The sequence below is a fragment of the Lissotriton helveticus genome, chromosome 5_1 (assembly GCF_964261635.1).
Source record: "Lissotriton helveticus chromosome 5_1, aLisHel1.1, whole genome shotgun sequence".
Taxonomy (NCBI): Eukaryota; Metazoa; Chordata; class Amphibia; order Caudata; family Salamandridae; genus Lissotriton; species Lissotriton helveticus.
Genome location: NC_136065.1, coordinates 1,138,782,382 through 1,138,805,656, shown reverse-complemented (window position 1 = coordinate 1,138,805,656; position 23,275 = coordinate 1,138,782,382).

Genomic DNA, 23,275 nt, shown 5'->3' with positions numbered 1-23,275 from the left:
ATAAGGACAGGATCAGGACAACCTGCATAGAACAGGGGTAACAGGGCCCAGCAGGACAACTGGGGCCCCGCAGCTGCCGGGGCTTGATCTGGGATGAGCGCGCTAACTTTTAATAACAATACATCGACTTATATACATAGCGCAAACACATAGCATTACATTGCAGTAGGCGTAGCAGTGGGTGGAGCAGAAGGCGTGACGCGTAGCAGTCGCGAAAGATAACAGTAAAAGAGGTGTAACTGGGAGTATACATAGACATGTGATGCAAACGTAACAGAATATGTCATGAATGGGCGGAAACATTGGAGGGGGCTACCTAAGGAGCCGGGACCTCTAACCTAATGGTGCGCGAAAACTGGCAATGACGTATTACTAGGAGAAGCTGGGGGCTACGAACTCTGTGCTAGGAGCAGAGACTAGAGTCTGGAGGGTCGGAGCGACATGTACCTAAACCCTATCTGGTATCTGGTGTTTAGGGAACATGTTGATATAAACTAGAAGTCATGAGGGGAAAAGCTAACTTGATTCTAAGACTGGACCATGCATTATTCTACATGTAGTGCGTGATGAAGAATATTAAATGACCAGTAAATGCAGTATTTCTCTAACGTGGAGCCGAATAGTCTAGACAATGACGGAAACTATTGATGCAGTTCAGTAGCTCAGGAATGCAGAGAAGGAGGACTGAACTGATAGCTGGAATCATAACATACTCTTGGCAGACTCAGAGGCAGAGCCAAGCTGCACCGGGCACTGCGAGGCAGGAAGTAAGTGAAGGGTCGAGGATACAGGTGGGGGCTGTATCGCTCCTCAGCGAGGCTTTCAGGAGACAGGAGCTGAATCTGATGTCCGGGCCCTTTTGAGGCCTAGAAACGGGGACTTTATAATGGAATAACGTGCACACTGAGAAACGTGGCAACATAACTTTACATAGGCCTGATATTCGTATTATTCACGAGGACTGGAAACTAGCATACTAGAGGTGGACACAACTAGAATTGCGTCATTAATCGGACATGGGGAATAACATATGCATATTGGTCATGCACACATAACATATGATGGATGAGGCGTAGGGACACAGAACATGGCAAAATTTACTTTTCCACAGTGCCACCTATCATTGCTGCTCAAGAAGAGTCAAGCCTCGACAATGATGTGGCTCAGGGGTCAAGGAGAAATGGCTTAAATGCTGGCCTGTGTGCCATTGGAATATTTGCATCTGCTTCCCTTAGTTCACCACTTCCTGAGCTTCTGGATTATCAGGATTACAAGACTTTAATTCCTGTGACTCCAGCAGTATGACAAGATCTTCGAAAGTGGTTAATACTCTAATTTACAAAGAGGGTTCTCGATAATCCTCCCAACTCAGCAGATACTTATAACACATGCAATCAATGTGCGGTGGGTGTGACTTTGAACAGCTCTTCAGCCATGGGCAAATAGAGCAAGTTGGAGAGTCTCAATTCCTCCAATTGGGAAAATTGGAGACAATTCTCAAAGCACTGGTGTTCTTTCGCCCACTCTTGCAGTGCTAAGAGGGATAATCAGATTGGCAGGTCCTATGTAAATTGCCAGGAGGAATGTGTCCCTCTCTTTTGCTCCTTTTCGAATGATAGGCCTGTGGGTAAAGGCACATTTTCATTCTCTATCTGCAGTTTATCTTCTGGGGAAGGAGACTGTACCTGCAGACCTATTGAGTTTAAAGATTCCCTCATCTGTATCCCTGTGCCTGTATCCTGTTTTCTTCAGCATAATTATGAGGAGGTCCCATCTTCCATGGCTAGACCTATTGACCACAGATGACAATGCTCTCCATCCTCAATTCCACAGCCTTCTCCCTTGCAGTCAAGCCTGTGCAACAACGATTTCCTGGCCTTCCTGTCTTCTCTGTTGCTTTTCACTTTTTCAACTGATCTCCAGGGTGAATCTGAAAATACAGAAGAATCACGCAGCAGTATTGCCCTCAGTTCCGTCCTGGTTGAGGAGTAACTGGTATCCCTTTCTCCTTCAATTTCGGTTCACCTCAGTGGGTATTCTTGATCAACCCCTCTCCTCTGAGTCTACCCTTTCTTCCTCTCAACAATCTATGGAGATTGAGTATGGATGTTTGGCACTTCAGAGAAGCACTGTGGTGCTGAGTTTTTCCACTGAGGTTGAGGAATGCATTCAGGAATTTGGGAGGCCTTCCAGCTTGAAAACATATGCCATCGGTGCAATTTTAAATACTTGGTGCAAGTATAGGGATTGTTCTTCGGTGCTTGGGCTGCACCTCAAGTTTTATCCCCTAAAAAGAAGTTTATTGTATACCCTCCCCTCTGCGCACATCAAACCAAACGGTCAAATCTCCGAACCCATTCTGATCACTCGGGCACCAGACAGGCATGGCCACTCTCCCCAGTCCTATTTGAAGTGTCAGTGGAGCCACTGGCGGCTTGGCTACGCCAAAACCATGCAGAACAAGGCATTGGCTTCACAGCCAGAGGAACCCATAACAAGGGAAGTCCTCAGCTTTGGTGGCCACTCGGGCATCCGAGTCAACTGGATCAAATCCATACTCTTTCCACTTACCGAAGCTACATGTCCATACCAAACAGAATACCCACTAAAATAAGCAACTGAGCCGATCAAGTATTTGGGCATATGGCTAAGCAGAGAACCAGAGGATCTATGGAGAGTGAATTATGGACGCGCAGTCGATTGGCTTGAATCGCTGATTCAGATTTGGAACAAACTACTGCTCTCTATGGCTGGGCGCAGAGCGTTAGCCAAAATGGTGTTCCTGCCAACATTTATGTATCTATTTGTTAACCTCCCCATCTTCTTGCGGCACAGTTAATTTTTAAATTGAGCTCAAACATGCTTGCACTGACATGGGCCGGCAGCCAAGGATTGCCTATGAAACCCTATCATTACCCCCTGTATGTGGAGGAATGGGCGCCCCAGACCTAAAGCTGTATGCTCTTTGCACCCAAGCAAGTTTTCTGCACTTCTAGTTGCACCCCACACAGTTTCAACCGCAATTGGCGGTGGGAGCAGACCAGGCATCCCCAAGGCCGCTAACAACTGCACAGTTCCAACCGTAAAAAGCACCTAAAGACGAAATTAATACAGTAAAGTGCATGTGTTGGGCGTGGAAGGGCATTCGAAGACGAATAGGCACCGCAACATTATAAGAGCCATCTGCCACACTGGCAGCAAACCCCTCCTTCTCCCCATTGCATGACAGAGGTGCAGAACGCCGTGCTGGAACAATGGCATAAAAACGTTTGCTGACTTATACCCGATGGCTAGTTCCTCCCCCCTTTCACCAATGTCGCCACATGCGAAATCATGCCACTAGACACACTATTCTACTATCAAATCAGGGCGACCTGTAGGAACACAAACAACACGTTCCTTGACCACCCACCGGTCACCACAGCACTTGAATATGTTCACACAACCATATTGCAGTGTAAACTCTTAACACAACTCTGTTCATTAACACTAGCCACCTCCCCATTAGACACTTCGTAGGCTTGTCAGGTCTGAGAATGGTACACAGGTCTGGATATATCGATGGAACAATGGCAATACTGCTGTAGCCAAACAAAGCATCTCTTTCCAAACTATAGACTGCGACTGATGCACTTCAAATATTTACATAGAATCTACTGCACCCCAAAGTACCTACTTAAGATAGGCCTAGCTAGTGATGCAAGTTGCCTATGGTGCTTTGCACTGGAAACCACCTTCATGCACTTGGCTCGGACCTGCCCGAAGGTGGTAGAATATTGGCAAGCTGTATGTGAAACACAAAGCACCATTACGCAAGACCCCCCTAAAGCCAACCTAAATCTTTGTTTAGTAGGATTTTTTCTTTTTTTTTTTAAATAGAGTTTTATGTAGCGCAAACTATACCCGAAGGTATCAGAGCTCTTTACACGAGCACCAGTTGCATTACATGAGGACACATTCATTTTTGTTAGGCAGGGGGAGATTGAGTGATTTGCCCAGAATCACAGGATGTTGCACGTCCTTGCTAAGACTCAAACCCGGTTCCCCAGATTTGAGGTCGACCGCCCTAGCCTTAAGGCTACATCCTCTTCCCTGGATATGTTAAGGAACTCCCAGACACACACACACACTGTCAATTAGTAGCCATGCTATTGCTGCTGGCCAAGCGCAGGGCGGCGATGCACTGGGGTCGCAAGCCAGCACCATCAGTGAAGTAGTGGTTCGCCGATGCTACATACTGCTAAACACAATGGACCACATACTGGGGCCTCATGCCTCCTGCAACTCGGCTTCATAACATCTGGGACCCATTCACGACATACCTCCACCAATTTGATAATGCTGAGCCCAATACATTGATCCCCACACACACCTATAGCTAGACTAACACTAAGACACCATGTGAAGACAAGATACAATGCCAAATGAACCTGGGGAAAACACACCACCTGAACAACCATGTAAGTTGACCCCAATACTGTGTGCTCCAGCTATACCAAAGGAAGTAATGTGTAACACTGTACGTTATGTCGCTAGCTGTATGTGTCAAACTGCTGTCACCAACTTGATACTATCAATCTCTTGTACAGTAACGTTGCTAAACAATGTATGCCTGTTTTGAAATATGAATAAAGCGTTGTAAAGTAAAAAGTATGGGAACTGTTCTCCTACATCTTGTCACCATATTCATGATGGACATTTGTCCTGGTATGAGGGTAGGTGAGTTTGGCCTTTTTATCTACTCCTCCATTCTAAATGTTTCTTACCTAATGTTCTTCTTAGACCAAGCCCATCCTATCTCTCATTTATTTGCACTGTTGATCATTGCTCTTTAGACATTGTCTTACTTATGTTCTATCCTAATCCCATTTCTGAAGAAGAGAGGAAATTACACACTTTGTTATGTTATGTTACGAGGGGTTTTATAAAGCGCTCAGCTACTCGGGCAGAGTGTCCCGGCGCTATCAGACCTAGCTGACAAAAGAACAAGAGAACCAGATGAAATTATTGACCAAATAGCCAAGTTTTAAGTTCCTTCCTAAAGGCAAGGAGGCTGTCAATCTTCCGCAAAAACAACGGTAGTTTAGATGTCTAGATGTCTATAGAGCAGTCACTATCTACCTACTGAAAACATCTTCTTTTAGCAAAGTAGAGTTCCCTCTTTGCCACTCAAGGTCTTTCTGGGCAAGGTCTCAAGCCTTCGGGTTCAACCTTGTCAAGGTGGATCAAGGTAGAGATTTCTAAATCTTACGAGATAGTGAGTGGGAGCTTCCATCTTTGAGTTTGAGACAAACAACAACAAGGATGACTGCTTCTTGGGCTGTCTTTAAGGGAGCATCCACAAGGATTATTTGTTATGCTGCCACTTGGGCATCCCCACACACATATATGGTAAACTATTATTTACAGCTTGGAGGAGATGCCGCCTCAGACTTTGATTCATGTGTACTGGCCTCTGTGTATTCTATATAACTTCTCTTTATTGTATAGTTTCTGTTAAAGGAACAGTAATAAATGAATCGATGTAGCATCATTCCTAATTACTAAAATGTCATTATATTTCTATTGATAAAACACAAATCAATCAAATTCTGCTTGGGTACTTCCTCACATGTAAAGACAGTAAGAAGAAGGTGAAGACGAATTAATGGTCCTTTTACGTACTGGTCATTTTTATTACTCCACGTCAGGGCCTTCCTCGTCACAGTCCTGAATCCCTCCCGCTTTCGCAGCGTTTTGATTGATTTGTCCTTAGAGTTTTATTATTACAGGACGTCCCTAGAAGGAAATGGCATATTTCTATGCTTCTGGGTAAACAGTGTGTCTCAACCTATGGGGGTGTGGGCCTGAATACCCCCATTATACCTGGGCATGAAACTAGCTAACCGTTAGCATGGTATATTATGGGGAAAGCTCATACAGTTATTTGTACCACAATGAAACTTTAATAAGTCACTGGGATGTGAGCTTGATTTAAAGTACACATTTTTTTTTGTTTGTTATGGCGTAATAATACTCACTCCTTACGCCTAATACCTGGAATGTATGTCAAAACTAAACAAAGAAGAGAAGAGGAAAGCAATCACCAAGATGTATAACAACCAAATTACAAACTATTTTTCGTCTGTCTAGTCTAGACAAAAATGTGGCTCTGCTCCTTTGATGTGAAGTCCACATTGGAGGTGGCCCTTGAATGGTGTCACATTGGTAGGCAACCCTGCACTGAAACTATTGGTTATGTGTCTGTGGTCCTACAACTTACTGACAGAGTACACTGGGGGCGACTTCCATCCTCTAGAGTCGCCGGCAGACTTGGAGAACGAAAGCAAAAAACAACTATCAGGAGGGGTGAATAGTGCACAGAAAAAAAAACAATTTAGAAGGACTTCTCTCCTTCTGGTCGGGGGCAGGTGTATGGCTCCAAAAAAGCTGAGTAAAGGGAAGACAAGGCACCCAGCAATACGTCCCGAGACAGCGGCGGACAGCAAGGAGTCCCGGATAGCGCAGAGGGAAAGTCGGGAGCCCAGACGAGCTACACTGACCACCGTGAAGAGCCTCCAGAGACGGGTCCGCAGAGTGGTGGGCACACAAGAGTTATGGCAGCGCGGTGAGTGATTCGGAGGTGTGACGTGAATGCGTTGGGAGGGGAACTGGGAGCTAAAAAACACCTTCCCTTTGTTTGTATTATTCGTTTTTTTGCAATGTGTAATAAACAGGGTTTAAGTGGGCCGAGCAACGGCAATGTTTTTTTAAAAGGGGCCTCGAAATGGGTCTCTGAGCTGTGTTTTGTGACCTGGCACAGGCGGTCCGTTTTTTTCCAGACCGCAGTGACAACAGGCACATGAGTGTATGCGTGCTCACACTGGTTACTTCTTTACACTGTTCACTTCTCACTAGTGTGGGCGTGCTCACACTGCTCACTTCTCACTACTGGAGAAGTTACGGCATGGCGTCATGCCAGGTGAGTGTTGTAGGGGAAGGGAAATCCTTCAAAGAGAGTCATTTTCTCTCTGGATTTCGCTTCTCTTCTGTATACACAGGAGCAGCAACATTGTCGTGGTGTCACCCGGGCTTTAAGTGGAAGCTTTTTCAATATTATATACAAGCCATATTTGCTGCTTATTTATCTTATGCAACTAACAACCATTAACAAAGCCAATAGTCCTGACTTGTAGGTATGATGTTACTTGTTGTATCATATATCTAGATGCAACGACAGAAACAGCAAAATTCAAGTTGGGCGACACACTATGCTAAGCACAGATTTGTAGCTTATTATTTTTAAGCCACGCCCTTAATCACATTGGCCACCCCTTTAAGAGCCCCCCAGTTTTTTCAACCCACTTAAAGCCCTGATTATACTTTCTTTTTTGCATTGGGTTACTCTTTTCTGTTCCTGTATTTGCTGAAGGGGTGTGCATCGTCAGGCATACTTTACCTTCATCAAGGATGCCTTTTAGATTGTTTTCTTTAAGAGGCATGCCTACTTTGGGGTGAAATGCACACAAGGGTACTAGAGGGAAAATGCTCCTGATCTTCACAGCTGCGGGGGATTCTTAGAGGAAAAGAGAAGGCGAACCCTATCACCCTTTCCTTATCCTTGTCACGGGGAAATCCCTAAACCCTGACCCTTAAAGAGTCAAGAAAGGCTCTGCTTTCGCAGGTGTTGGTGAAAAGTGAACAACCAAATACTGAAGGCCAAAATACTTACTGCACTTTCCTTCCCTGAGGATACTGGCAACGACAGCCTACTGGAAGGATCTGCTGAAAGAAAAGAAAAAGCCCACATCAATGACGACATATCCTATCAGCTATCTAGAAGATCTGCGTGCGACCTCAGTCATACATGTTGTTCCAGTACTGTGAAACCAAATAAAACATAAAGTTTACTAAAACAACCCAGCCTCCTCGTCCATATATGCGCCCATCCCACCTACAATGTCCAGGAAAACGGCAAAATCCTTTGTCCGCTCGCGGAGCCAGTCCGCTTGTGGACTGCTGTAACAAGCGTCAATGTGTTCTCGTCTGTACTTTCAAGTAGACCGCGCTTGGGTCCTAGTGGCGTAAAGAAACTTGAGGGGGCCCCCCTGCAAAGTACAAGGAGATGGCCCCCTATTCTCTGCGCCAGTCAAGAGCTCTCAGGCCAGCGACCCACCATACTGCAGGGACTCACCCCAGCCATAAAAAAGGATTCTGGTTCCTCCATTGGTCAAATCCGCCCTCTCATCAGGTGATTTACATACATCAGTAAATACTGCTGCTGCGCCCTCCAACAAAGTTACATAACACTGCCTCCAGCCGGCCCACCAAACACATCCTCCTACTTGATGACCCACCTCCAAGCAAAGCCCACTCAGTTAACCACCTCCAAACACAGACCGCTTCTGTTGTGCCTGCTACTAACTCATCCATTACACTCTGCTTTCACCCCTAAGAAACGCGCAGTTATGCTTTTCCGCCCGCCTTTAAAACCACCCTTCAGGTGTCACTGCGAACCTTTGACTGCCGCCCACTGCTCCCCTGTCCACCACCGACAGAAAGACTGATGGCCGGTCCCCATCTAACCACTGCCTACCAGTAAAGACAGAGCTTTTCAGCTGCTGCCCTCCCCAATCCCACTGTGGTAATTTCAAACATGTTAAACAATCTCTTCAACTGACCACCCCAAAACAGTTCTTCCTGCTAGCCTCTACGGCATCAAAGTTCCTGCTACTTTTCATCCTCTGCATGATGCACACAATAATAATAAATGTACAAAGGGGCCTATTTTTGTTTCCTCCCGCCAACATTAATTTACACTATGTACCCCACTAAACCATACCTCCTGTCGAAGGCAAACCTGATCCCATATTTAGCACCAGTCAGCAAGTACCCCAAGGACAAACACCATTGAGAATGCGCGATTCATGTAATTAAACCTACAGTGAAAACGTAGCCCTTTCACACCCACTGTCAACCCAGCGAAGTCTGCAACCGTACAGTAGCCATCAATACGGCAATGTCTAAAGTGCATTTCCACATCCTTTCATTGGCAGCTCTTGATACATATACCTATGCCTTCTGGGCGGCATCTACCACATACCACAGCATTCTTTGTCTGCCTAACACTAACCGAATGCTGTCGGTGAACGCTTCTCTTCCCCTTCCTTACTAATAACTAATAGAGGATAACAAAAAAATATATAGTATTTTCTTATGAAAATAGCGTATCAAGCACTTGATGCCCGCAGTCCTCACCAGATCCGTACGTAACAATAGTCTGCTATCTGCACCATCCTGTCAACCCTAGTATCTGGAGATGTTTTTTATCCCTACCGTGAACTGGGAAAAGCAATTCCTTGCACTAAAACAAGTCCCTTTAAATCCTTTGCTACTTTGCTACTTTGCTCTTCAACATTTATATGGAACCCCACTCCACCCTACTCAGAAAAGCTAACATCCCCTTCCACCTCTACCCTGATGATACCCAAATCTACTAGGAAATCTCCTCTTCTAATGACATTCATTGACTCAATGAAACACTAAAGGAAGTGCAACGTTGGCTGTAAAGCAACCACTTAAAGCTGAACCCGGACAAAACCAAACATCTCGAACAAAGAAGAGAACCAACAAATGGTCGAGTGGTTAAAAGATATCGATGCGCTCAATGGGAACCTCACCCTGACTGACTCCGTTAAATCATTAGGCATCACGCTAGACTCCAAACTAGACTTGACCAAACACATTAAGATCTCGACGAAGAGTGCTTTCCTTAACCTGAAGGTACTAAACAAAATTAAACCTCTCAAACAAGCGACCCAAGCATTGGTGCTGTTAAGACTAGACTATGGAAATGCAATCCTCTCGGGAATAGCCAAAACACATCTTGCTCCTCTGAAAACAACCCTCAACGCGGCTGCCAGAATGGTCACTGGAATAAAGAAATGTTACCACATCTCTCCGGCACTAAAAGAACTCAAGTGGCTACCAATAGAAATGCGAGCGAACTTTAGAACAGCTTGCCTCACCCACAAAGCCCTTCACACAGGCAAACCCGCATATCTGGCGTCCAAAGGTCCGAATAGAAACCTCATAAGCTCTAATACCCTACTGCTGATCCCGCTAAAAGCTCGAAAACAAAAAACCGCGGACAGGTCCTTTGCCGGCAATGCGCCCAGAATATGGAACTCTATCCCCCCCCACATCAGAACTATTCCTTCCTTCCCTAAATTCAAAAGTAAGCTCAAAATCCTTTTCCTCAACCGTTCCCTATCTAACAGATAGGAGCAGCCCGAAGTGTTTAAAGTGACATTGCTCCTCTCTCAGATGCGGATTGCCAAGACCCTGTAATGGAACTCATCATCATTCTCCTTACTACAGTTTGTATCTTGAATGTCTCGCTTTACTGTATTATGTTTTGCTTTCTTTTGCACTGCTCTGTAACTGTGTGAAGCTCTCAGATACCTTCCGGTCAGGCTAGCGCTATTTAAAATTTCTTAAACAAAATACAAATTATACAGGCTGGCAAAGCACTTACTTGTTTTACTAACTGTCGTTGTAAAGCAAACAGGTAACTCATTCTAGGATGGAATTACTGTTTAGGAGTGTGGAAGTTAATACTGAGACGTAGGATGATTTTGTGCATGTCTGCCAGACACTCGTTCTACCCTGCATGCGCACACAATGCAACAAAACTATTTAGCTTAACAAATTTTTCAGAAATGTACCGGAAGGTAAAGAAAAAGCCCATATTATTTTTACAAAGAAAAATAGATAATCATCAACTTTATACCGCATGACATAAAAGCCTTAGCGTGCACAGCTTGTTCAAATCCACGCCACCTAATTCTACCACAGACAGCACATTTGAACATCCCATTATTCCATGCCACACAATTCCACATCACATAATAACATTCCACACAACTTAATTCCACTCCAAACCACATAATTACACTCCATACAACACAATTCAACTACACATAATTCCACTTCAACCTATATAATTATACTTCACACAACATATTTACTCTGCAACATGCTGCATAATTCCACTCTGAACAATTATACACCACACCATGCTACATAATTCCACAGGTCACACGATTCCACAATTCATCCCCACACAATTCATCACACAACATAATTACACTATACATAATACCACTCAGCACCATATACTTAACATCCACATAATTATGTTCCACTCCATATTGCATAAATACACTCCACATAAATCCAGTCTATGCCATGTAGCAATATTCCACGTAACTATACTTCACACCATGCCTCATAATACCACTCAACACAATTTTTACTCAACAGCGCACACTTCCATGTCACACAATTCAACTCTACACATTTCCATTCCACACCAAATAATTCAACAACAAACTACATAATTCAAACCAACAACACAATTACACAACACACCACAAACATCCAATCTACACCACAAAATTCCACATCATGCTTCAATATTTAACAGCACATCACATAAGTAAACTCCACTACACAGCACTCCACAACACAAAATACCATTTCAGATAATCTCACTCCAAGACACACAATCCCGCTCCACATAATTCCAGTACACTCAATACCACATAATTACTATCCACATAATTACACTGCACACCATGCCACACTATTTCACTACACAGACCCAATCCACACAACACAATTCTACAACTAACAATTCCAATCCAAACCACATATGTCCACTTGACATCACACACATTCGCTCCACTCCAAACAGAAAACGCATAGGTAAAATACATTGTCCTTTACAACGCCAATAGCTCTAACTCTCACAAATGCAAGAGCAATTGCATTGCAAATGCTTGTTTACCTTCTAATGCTTCCCAGCAGATCCTGTTCCTGGAGCTGCAAGTATTCTCCTGCCCCAGTCAGCATGGTGCTGCCTCGTCCCTTCTCAGAGGAGCAGTGCCCTGTGGAGAATGCTCTCTCTGACGGTCCCACCCCCATCCTTTTCCGGACCTGGCTCTGACTGAAGAGAAACAATGTAACTTGTTACTTTGTTTCTTTTCAGTCCTGGGTCAGCTCGAGGAGCTCAGAGCAGGTTGCACACTGCAGCTGCTTTTGAGCAAGAGTGCAAGACACACACAAGTCTCTACAGATGAGCTGAGGGCCCCCTTCACGTACTGAAGAAAGGGGCCCCCTGCACTGCAGGGGCTGCAAGGGTGTTTGTTACGCTCATGTTGGGTCCGTGTCAGCTGATCTATGGATTGCCGACATTCAGACCATAGACTGAGGTAGCCCGTGCCGCGCAGGTCACCTGTTTAAGTCATTTTGAAATGTCCTCGCTTGAGGAGGCTGTATCTCTCCAACGTCATAACTGTGACCATAGTTTCGTGTTTAAAATATGCAGAAAAAGATGGGGTTTTCATGAGAAGACCTAACTGTAGGCTTCATGACTGATAATAACTAGAGTGCTCACCAACACCAAGACATGTGTAGTGGCAATCAGTGGCATGGAGGTGACTAAATATAACTATAAATATTGTTAAAGTGCGCACCCACAGGGGAAGCCCCAGCTTGATTACTCCTTGTTGAAGCATAACAAACACATTACCAATTACTCATGTACATAGATTACAAGGAGTATGAGATGTATGACAACTTTTATACACATCAACATGTGAGTACGTTGACAAAAAGAGATATACGCTGTTTATAGATTACATAGTCCAAATGGAAACATCGCATTCATCCAAATCAAATCATGCCTTCATAATAATGACCATATCTCCTGTGGATCATTTTGCCCATGTGAGGTAAAAGGCAGTGAAAACTGTAACATGTCTCCCTAGCCATGGAAGATAACTCACATGGTGAAGTCAGCTTTGTTTTTTTTATTTTTTAAAACAAAATTCCGCTTTGGGGTTTTGTTTTTTAAAATAAAAAAATATGTAACTTTGCTATATGGTTCCGTCATGTTTGGTCGAGTTGTACAGGAAAGTTACAGAACATTAGCAGGAACTGCTGTCAGTGGTTAAAATGTCCACCAGCCGCACTTCCATTTCTAAATTTGGTTGTTGGGACCTCCACCAAGTGATGGAGTAAATTAGAGGATAGTCCGACATCCAAATAATAAATAGGAGATATGCTGAGGTAGTCATTCGCATTTCTATGCTCAATATCAATATTTTCAAACAGTCCAAGAGAACCTACACCTAGGTCTGCCAAAGTTCATGATTTTAGTTTAAAAGAGGTTTATCTTCAGACTGTTTATTTAGGATTAGCTCAATATAAAGTCCAGAGATCTGTGCAATCCGATTGGAGTCTTATTCAGGGTATAAGACCATCAGCATATGTTAAAATAGTGGCTTTGTTACTACCTTAGGTGGAAAATTGTGAACCTGGGCAATAATAGAAAACAAAATCAGCCAAGTAAATATTAAAAAGCATAGGGGCCAAAATACATCCTTGCTTGCCCCCAGAATATGTAGACATACAATTAGTAAAACTGTGGTTGACCTCCCGTTTGAATTGGAACCTAGGTGGGGATGTAGAATATTTATATAACATAATAACATGGGGAACATATTCAAGGCTATCATCTTGGACCAAAGTCTATTCCTGTTCATCCTATTGAAGACATTCTATAAATCAACAAAAAATGCCTTTATAAATTTTTACTTCACTATCAGCTATCAAGTTTAGTGCAGTCACACAGTCGCATGTACTGCTTTGGGTTCTAAAAGCCACATGAGCCCAATTTATTGTATGTTCCTTTTGTAACAAGTTCTCAACATTATGTTATAAATACCTGGCAAAAACCTTACTTTCAATGTATACTATGGCTAGAAGTCTATGGTTCCTCGCATCTAACAAGATTTTGAGTTGGGAGGACCAAAAAGGAATGTTGGACTTAAGAGCTACAGCAGAGGGACCAGATTAATTAAATATTACAATGATAGTGAGAGTGGACTTTTTAAAATTGTGTTGAAAAAATATTTATAAATTACATTTTTGAAATGTTATTATTACATTATTAAATGGACATTTATTTAGTGAATTCATATCCAGTAACATATTATTAGTTCTAGGATAATATTCATTATTTTAATTTATACTTTTAACATTGAAAAATGTGATTTTATTCTTTTTTTAGAATTACTAAAGTTTAATATTTTTCATTATACTTTCCCATAGGAAAATCACTGCCCCTGTGGTGTCGATTTTCTCCTACGGGTGAAAAGTTACTATTACTTACTCTACACTCATGAATTCGGTCTTAGATAACTCTGCTCCCTTGTAACTTGTAAGGCTACACTTAGTAATTAATTTACACTTGGTTGCAAATCTTCACTTAGATATGTCAAAAAGTAAAAAAAAGTGTAGCTTTGTCTAGTTGCAAGAATAAATGTACACTGAGTAAATCTAAACATGTAAATGTACCTTTGTGGGTGGGACCCCTGGCAAGTCAGTAGATTCTCCTATTGGTGCATCTGGTATATTGCAATATAATAACTTGCTTAAAACATTTATTACAGGCGTCTCAAAGAGTGATCTCCTTGGATTTGGTAGGTTAGCATGCAGAAATGTACCCTATACTTTACCAGAAGGAGATCTCTACCTGACTGGCATTTCTCCTGGCATCTCCTTATGGTGAAGGTAAGGGAAAAGTTAAAAATGTTTATTCAACTTCGAAAAAGTTTCTAAAAATATTTTTATGTTAAATATTAAGGTAAATTATTTTCTAAATGTATTTTATATGTAGAATTAAAGAAACAAATGCTACAGCACTACTAATCAAAATGTTTAATTAAAAATACATTATTTAAAATATATTAAATTGCTTTCAAACGATATTTCTCATGCTAAAATAAAACAGATTCAATCGAAAGTAAAAATATTAAGGGGTCTATTAGGATGGCGGTAGGATGACCACCGCCGAGCCGGTGGAGGCAACCGCTGGGCCGGTAGCGGTCATCCGCCCGCGATCGCAACCCAGAAAACCGCCAGTCCCATTAGCGTGGCGGTGATGACCGCAGTGGTGATATTTTCTGCCCGCTACTTTTCCGCCGGCCTAGCGGGTGGAGCTGGACTGCTAAAACGGGGCCGGTGCAGGGCCACGCTCCGCCGGCATGATTATGATGCCGGCAGTGGCCAGCCTTTCCGTGGCGGTGGAACCGCCATGGAAAGGTATGCGGAGAATGTCTCCGGGGGCCATTGCGGCTCCCCCATGTGTTTGGGGGGTGTGGATGTACTGGGGGGATACCCATGGTGCCCCCCTACATGTCCCTGTACCAGGTGGAAGGCACTGTGCAGTGCCTGCCACGCAGTGCAGGGATATGCAGGACATGCTTTTTTGGACAATTGCGGCAGTGTTGCTGGCAGCAGCAACCGCCGCAATGTTAAATGCCGCAATCTGACAGCCACAGTCGGATTTCGACTGCGGAGCATACTGGTTGGATCGGTGGTTATGCCGTGGTCCTAGCGGGCAGTGTTTTCCTACTACCATGCCGATCACCATCCTAATAGACCCCTAAGTGTTTTTTATACATTAGTAATTATTTAAAATTTTGTGTAAAAATTAATTTAAAGTAATTTCTTTTTATTTAATAAAATATATTGTTACATTCATTTTTTATGCAATTAAAGATTTTTAAAATATCTTATAGCTAAGTTAAATTTTAAAAAGTGCTATTTTTACACTTGATATGCATTTATATTTTTAACTATTTGAAATATTCTAACTTAATGTAATGATATTTCCTTTTGGGATTTCTTTTAAGTTCCTTACTCCAATATTTTGTTTGGGAGGCTGTTGCAGTACCAGTGGTTAGCCATGTGTGGTGGACATACTTCACCTCTGAGCTATAATAATTTACTATCGGTTGGGTCCCTTTTTGGCTGTAGTAGTTTTAGAAGTGCAGCTGTGAATAGGAATGGACTTACTCTTTTATGCATAGCTAAACATTGTTCCTAAACCCCGCCCTGGCTCTTCCTTAAGCCCACCTTATCCCTCCTATTCCCCTCCCTTTTACTAGTAAGTATTCTCCATGTCCAGGCAACTCCCCTTTGTCCCTCCTACATTAACTACTAAAATATATACTTATATTGCAGAGACTCTGCACTCGAGACGGAGATCTCCGCACAGAAAAAGGAGAGCTGAAGGCATAAAGCAGCACATAGGTTTGTGAACAGCATTTTGTAGTACTACAACATGCATTTTTTGAAAAAAACCCTTTGACTGCTCCATTTCCACTATTTCTAGGGCCATTATTCCCTATGGGCAGATATAGTCGTTTTCGGAGTCTGAGATATCACTATTAAGAAGAAAACCTTCAGAATGGCCTGAACACTTGGTCCACCTCACCCGCTGGGGCATCTGTTTGTGCCTCAAAAATTATGAAGAGTTGACAACATGTATAGACTATAGAGGACAAAAAAGTAACTATCAAACTACTATCCATCCTCATCTCAAGGATATCTTGTAACCTGTTTGAGGAGTCATGTGTTTACAAAATTGACCTTTTGCAGAGTCTCCCATATGCTTCAAATTAATGAGAAGACTGTCTTTTGCTCTCTCATTGTTCATTACAAGTACTGATTTATTATCTTTTGGCTTGTCCAATACTCCAGCGGTTTTCCAAAGGTTCACCAACTGAATCTTCTCTGACATCTTGAACTAATATGGTGAGGCCTATATAGACAACATCTAGATAGGTCCCACCTCTCTATTTGACCATTAATAAAATGTTATATCTGTTCCCTATGATCTCCGGCAACACCATCTAACCTGTAAGTTTGAGAAGTGGGAATTTGAGAGAGAGGAGATAGAGTATTTGGACTATTGTCTATCTGATTAAGGTCTGTCAATCAACCCTAACAATATTTCGGCCATCCTTGACTGCTCAGCTCCAATCTCGAACAAGGAGACTTAGAGTTATCAGGGACTAGCCAATTCCTACCACCAGTATATCAAAGAATTGCCTATATTACTAGTCATATTTCTCATATTTCTCAAACCCTCAAGAAGGAGAGCTTGACTTCAGGTTTCCAATGGACTGAAGAAGCATAGAGCACATTCTTGGCCGCAAAGAAAGTTTATACTAAAGCTTTTACCCAAGCATTAGTTCTTAGGTGCCCTGATTCGACGTAAACATTTATTGCAAAGACTGATGCCTTAGAATCAGTGGTGAAAATTACTCATGGCTATTACTTGCCAATGATCACACTGGCTAAGATAGCTTCCTTGACAGTATAAGATGGGGAGCAAACAGTGTTACTTCCACAGTTAACAGCTGTTGAATATTGAACATCAAACAACTTCAATGAAGTACAGCTTCAAAAAACTAAATCATAGCACAGACTGTGGCAGAAATAAATGTAACTCTTGCACTGATTAAGTTTCACTAATAAAGGTCATATTTCCTTAGTTATACAAGTTTAGAATTTGTTGGCTGGATTATTTTTAAAGTGGGATTTCAGACAAGAACTTAGAAAACATGTGCTATATTCATGAGATGGTGACCATAATCATCAGGAAATAACGTTTTCAAATATCATCTGATCTATTAGAAGCAGTAGTCTGAAGGGTTTAATACAACCAAGGTTGATCAGACTTATAGTTTGGAGAGTATCAATATACCCTGCATTCACCTTAAACCTTGCATGGGCTTGTTCTGTAATATGCCAAAAAGGTGTGGTTGTGAGTATTAAGATCTGTACTTCTTTGTAGAAAATGTATATGTGATCCAGTTCCTCACTTTGTGTGGCGAATCTTACTTTCAAAAAATATTTATTCTGTATTATTTTGTTCTTTAAGCAACTTCACTGGTGTCCAGTTTGATAAAGTGACTTTCTGTTGCCTTGTGTCTTTTCTGGTAATCAAATGTGTAATTATTTTAGATGACAATAGTATTTAAACATTTGATGGACTAGATGAACTAGGAGAGATGTTCATAAGGGAATATATTTGGACAAAACCTGCGTTTTCCTTAACCACTACTGGATCCTCTTAAGAAACGTTGTTTTATGCTATTCAGAGGGTTATCCTTTGCCTGAGTGGAATCAGCCACAAATAACTGTCTATCTCCTTGATTGCTCTGATCTGTTTGTTTTGTCAAAACATTTAGGATGGAAGTTAATTTTGAAATGTGAGTTGCTGAGATTGCTAAGCTGTTTTGCTAAGCGTTGCACATCATAGGATGAAACATTTTCAATGGCAGTCATCACAGCGGACACTGGAAGAGAATATATTTTGGGTTGAGTTATGTTTGAAGTTGATGATGTCATAATTTTATCTTCCATTTGCAGAAGTATATAATTCATAGGAGCCAATAGATGCTTTTATTACATTTGGATAGTTGATGATCAGATGGTTTAAACTCTACAATGTTCTTAGAGTACCCCACTATGCAATGTAATAATTTCATCCCAAAATCAGAAGTGAAGTGCAAGCACCCTGTGGGTGAAATTCTAGGACTAGAAGATTATGGGGCTTTCATATTCTAGTATCATCACTGAATACCATGAGGGCCACCTGGATTAAATACAGACATTTGCCAAAGGGAGGAACAGAAGTATGGGGTGTGGGATTGCTTCTCAAAAAGGTTCTATTAAAACAGTCTAAGAGGGTCCATTTTTTGTTTTTGATGGCACGTGATCATATTGGACAGAAAACATACACAATTAGTCATGCAATGAGATAACGTGATTTGCCTCTGTAGTTAGAGGACGGTCATACAAAAAAGGTATCTCTGCCTCTAACGTATGATGGAGACATATCCATTATAATGTTCCAACAGAGCAAGTCCAAACCTGAAACAGGAGAGGGTTGAGGGATTTAACTTCAAGTCACTAAAAGGCTATATTGAATGTTGGTATCCTTCAGTCAGAAGAGTAAGAGGTGACCCAGGGGCAAGGATCTGTAGCTTCCTTTTCCAATCCGGAACTCCTTTCTGGTCTTCACTGAGGTGTATTCATATATGGAGAGAACCAGGTTCAGTTTCGCACGTATGTACACGCTACAAGACAAACAACAATCATTGTTCTCAGCTCCACTCACCCGAACACAGCAAACTTCACTGCCACCACCTTCTCAACCTTAGCGTTACACCTGAAAGGCTTCAGGACTCTACTCTGGGCTCCTTCACAATGTTCAATGTAGTTTCCTCTATGGGGAGCTTAACTTATTGTGTACAACTCTGTGGTGAATAAAAACAATCTCTCAATAATCTATGTGCAATTAGCCCTTGATCTTCAAGCTGAAAGGTACAAATCACAAGTAGGGCTCGCCAGGAGCAGGGCAGCTAAGTAGCCCAGCCACAACCAAGTCCCAATATACTAGGGCACTGAGTGTATCTCCCCACAATCACCAACTCCCTGTACCCCGAAGCCACTACAATCTGACCATCAGTGACTCTGGTAACACTAGCAACACTGATGGCCGGTGGCTACGTTAGGGATGGACCCTTGGAGCAGAAAGAGCAACAGTCAAACATGGTCAGACCTTGGTGCGACCTAGCCTTCACCAAGGTCCAAGAGATCAAAAGGTCAAAAAATCGAAATAAAATTAAAAACCAAAAAGATAATCTGTGGAAGTACTGATAAACACTTAAGAACACTAGAAAATATATGACAATGTCAAAAGTGTAGAGGTCAGCTGAAAACCGACAGCAAGCATGCAATGGTGCACACTGTGATGGCACTAGCACGGCAGCCGCTTCCGTGGATCATCATTTTACTATTTGTTTTAACCTCTCTACTGTAGAAATTGAGAGAGTCACAACCTCAAAAGTACTTCTCCAGTGCAGAGGATGTGAAAGTCTCATTCTTCATACATGGAGACAAAATCCTTCTGGTGAGTGTACCAAATATTTTTCTTTTGCAAAAAAAATCTTGGGACACAAGAGCTTACCTCACATTCTGAGATTATGTTGATTCACATAGTGTGTGACAAGCAGCATGGACAACCTGCTGATCATCACAGAGTGAGAGAGTGAAAAAAGTCTGTGCCGTTAGGGGAGGCTGCTTTTTCTTTGATCGGTGCTTGGGGGCATATCTCAGCATCTGAGCACCAATTTACGCTCTACCTAGTGTGGTCCTGCTTAGGGACTAATCCAGTTGGCAATCCCCTAGCAGGGATCCACCCCCCAAACACCAAGGAGAAAGGGAGCAGCTTCTCAGGTATGTGCAAAATTGAAATTCGGCTTTTCTGGCCCTCTGCTAGGGCTATTGAGAGGGAAAGGCCACTAAGCACCAAGGAATATTTTTATTTTTAGAAAAATTAATGAGGTGTGGGCATTGGGCCTGCTGGAACCCCTAAAGGGGCCTTGAACTATTTAATCCCCTGAGTGGGTATATTTACCCTCCCATGGGGAGGGGGCAGAAGGCCCACTAGAAACCAGAGATTATGGGGCACTTGCATCAAGCATTTCACCGGTTGCAAACGGCCGATTCACAGCATCGGCCCGTTTGCGAACGGTAAAATTCCTTTTCCGATGCATCAAAGGCATTGCATTTTCAAATGACCTAATTTGCTAATGCATTTAGGGAAGCGCAATTTGCGATTCCCTAAATGCGAGGCATGTAGCATTTCCAAAATGCAACTTTGCAATAGGGAATCACAAATTACCATCAATTTCAAGTTGATGGTAATCTGTGAATCCTTTGAAAAATGCACAAAAGTGCATTTTTCAAAGTGCCATGTGGCGCACACACATGCCCTTAGGGCATGTGTGTGTGCCACAAGTGCATACTTACCTTTTTTGGGGGTGCATCAGGGAGGCCTTAGGCCCTCGAGCACCCTTGCAATTGCATTGCAAACTTTGTGATTACCAATTTGGTAATCGCAAATTGCAAATGCATTCCATTCATTCCTATGGGCCTATAGGCTTATAGACCTATAGGAATGAATGGGAATGTATTCCCTAAATTGCACTTCGCTATTAGGGAATGTTAAGGATTTACAAAAAATATTTGCGAATCCTTCGTTCATAGGCATTTGCGATTACCAAATAGCGAATCCTTAAAATTTGCTATTTGATAATCGCAAAGGATTACCTTGATGCATGTGCCCCACAATCTTTACAAAAAAGAATGAGGTTCTTGCCCATATGCTGGGCTGTATCTCTGCCCTATGGGTCCCAACATCCTTACTGGCCTCAGGGAGCTTTCTATCCATAGAGGGCAAAAGCTACCTAGCCATATTTCTACCCCTCATGGTGCAGATTGGGTGTGTTTATCATTAGAGACCATGATGTAAGGAAATGGGAGGCAGAGAATAGGGCTTACCTGATCTTCCAGTAACAACTTCACTCCGAACGTGACCTGACAAAAAACACCAAAGAATAGTGAGGTAGATGAAGGACCAAAACTAAAAAAGAGACATAAAGATGAAGAAACAAAAGAAGAACTTCCACTTTTCCTTGAGGGAATCTAGAGGATCCAGAAAGAGAAAAATGAAAAAATTCCTAGGTAATGAGAACAAAAGTTTCAATTCTATTCAGGACAAGTAGGCGAGGAATGCGCATTTCTTTCTTCACTTTATTAAATCAGCAGCCTTTAAAGAACATACTTTAGAAAAAAACAGTAAAGACTACATATCCCATGAACCATAGGGGATGAGTCTCCATAACAACCAAAGTCCATTTATTATTCATTCCGATGCATATAAATGTGTGACATCCCTTCCTACTCCTCTTCTTCACTGGAGGAAGTTAACTTTGAACACCTGTCCAATTTGAATTTTTGATCATTACCGAGAGAGGTAACCCATGTTATCCAATCCAATATAACATTTTATAAGAGTCTTTGTGACAACTATGATTCAATATCATTGCTTCTTTAGATTTTGAGAGAAACATCCAAACCAACTCCATAAACCTTCCTTTACATATTGAAATGTATTATTAACTTTACCTATTTCAAATGAGGTACTATAGCGAGGGTCAGTAGATCTTCCAATGATGCCCCCAGGTGGGATAATTCTTGCCTCCTTGTCCAAAATAGAAATGTCACTTTTCTTCTCATTATCTAGGAATTTTTTCATTCTATGTCAGGACCGGAGTTGAGAATTATGCATGCTTAACGCTTACTTACCACCAGAGTTGCTGCCTCCAAAGTGGGTTTGAGGTACAACTTCTTAATGGTTGACAAAGTTGACCAGTCTGCCACACCCATGATATCCTCCAGTCTGCCACCTACCTGTATAGCTTTAGACGCCATAGCCCCCCTGTGGAATGAGCCAGAAACCTTTGTATATCCACACCGGATTCTGCCATGATGCCCCATACCCACTTTGCAATTGAAGGTGATGATACCACCTTATATGGTTTCTGCATGGCAATCAGAAAATGCCTCTCACTTGCAAGTCTGATACCTGCTGTCATCTCTTCATATGCGTTAATGCATCTTACCACACATAACATAGGGTTTTCCAAAAAATCAGGATAAGATACTGATCTGGTCTTAGTTCTCCTAGATATGGTAAACGTTATTCCTTCTGGTGTGTAAATTCTAGCGGAAATATCCAGTACCCTCACATCTGACACTCTCTTAAATGAAATGAGACATAATAAGATTAGAATTCTTGCAGACAGTTCTTTTTGGGACCAGTACTGGTTAGCCTGCCAACTCAAGATTAGTCTTAATACCCTATTAACGCCACGAAGGCTGAAATATCTGGGTTCCGGTGGTCTAGAAAGTAGAATAACCTACATTAGTTTACAGACCCAAGGGTGTCCCCCAGCAGGCTTGCTTTCAATGGTATCATGTCCGGCTGAGATGGCTGCCTAAAGGAATTGACTGTATGGTATGCCAGTCCTGACTGTGCCAGTTTAATATGTGAGTAACTTCTGCCCCTAAGGGATCTAGATGTCTCTCCCAAATCCAGCAATGCCATTATTTCCAAGCCAAGCAATATCCCTTGATGGTGCCTGCAGCCCACGCTTGTTGGATAAAGTTTGCTGCCTTTGCTCAAAGGTGGTTGTGTTTCCAGCATCCCCGGAAATCCTCCATACCATGAGGGAGAGGTGTCCCTGCAGAGCCAATAGATGCAGACAACTCTGTTAGTCCCAAAGTATCGAAAGGAATGAGGGCAGTTCTTTCGGGAGATCCCACTACAGTTCCATCAGTGTCGGTAACCATGCCTGCGACTTCCAGATCAGCGTCACCATCACCTGTTTGTCATCTGGCTTGAGCTGCTACTCAGGGAATCATAAATGGTGGAAAGGCATATTGATGATCCTTTGACCAGTCCTGGAGGAAAGCATTTACTGCTACTGTTCCAGATCCGGTGCTAGCTTGTGAATCTTTTTAA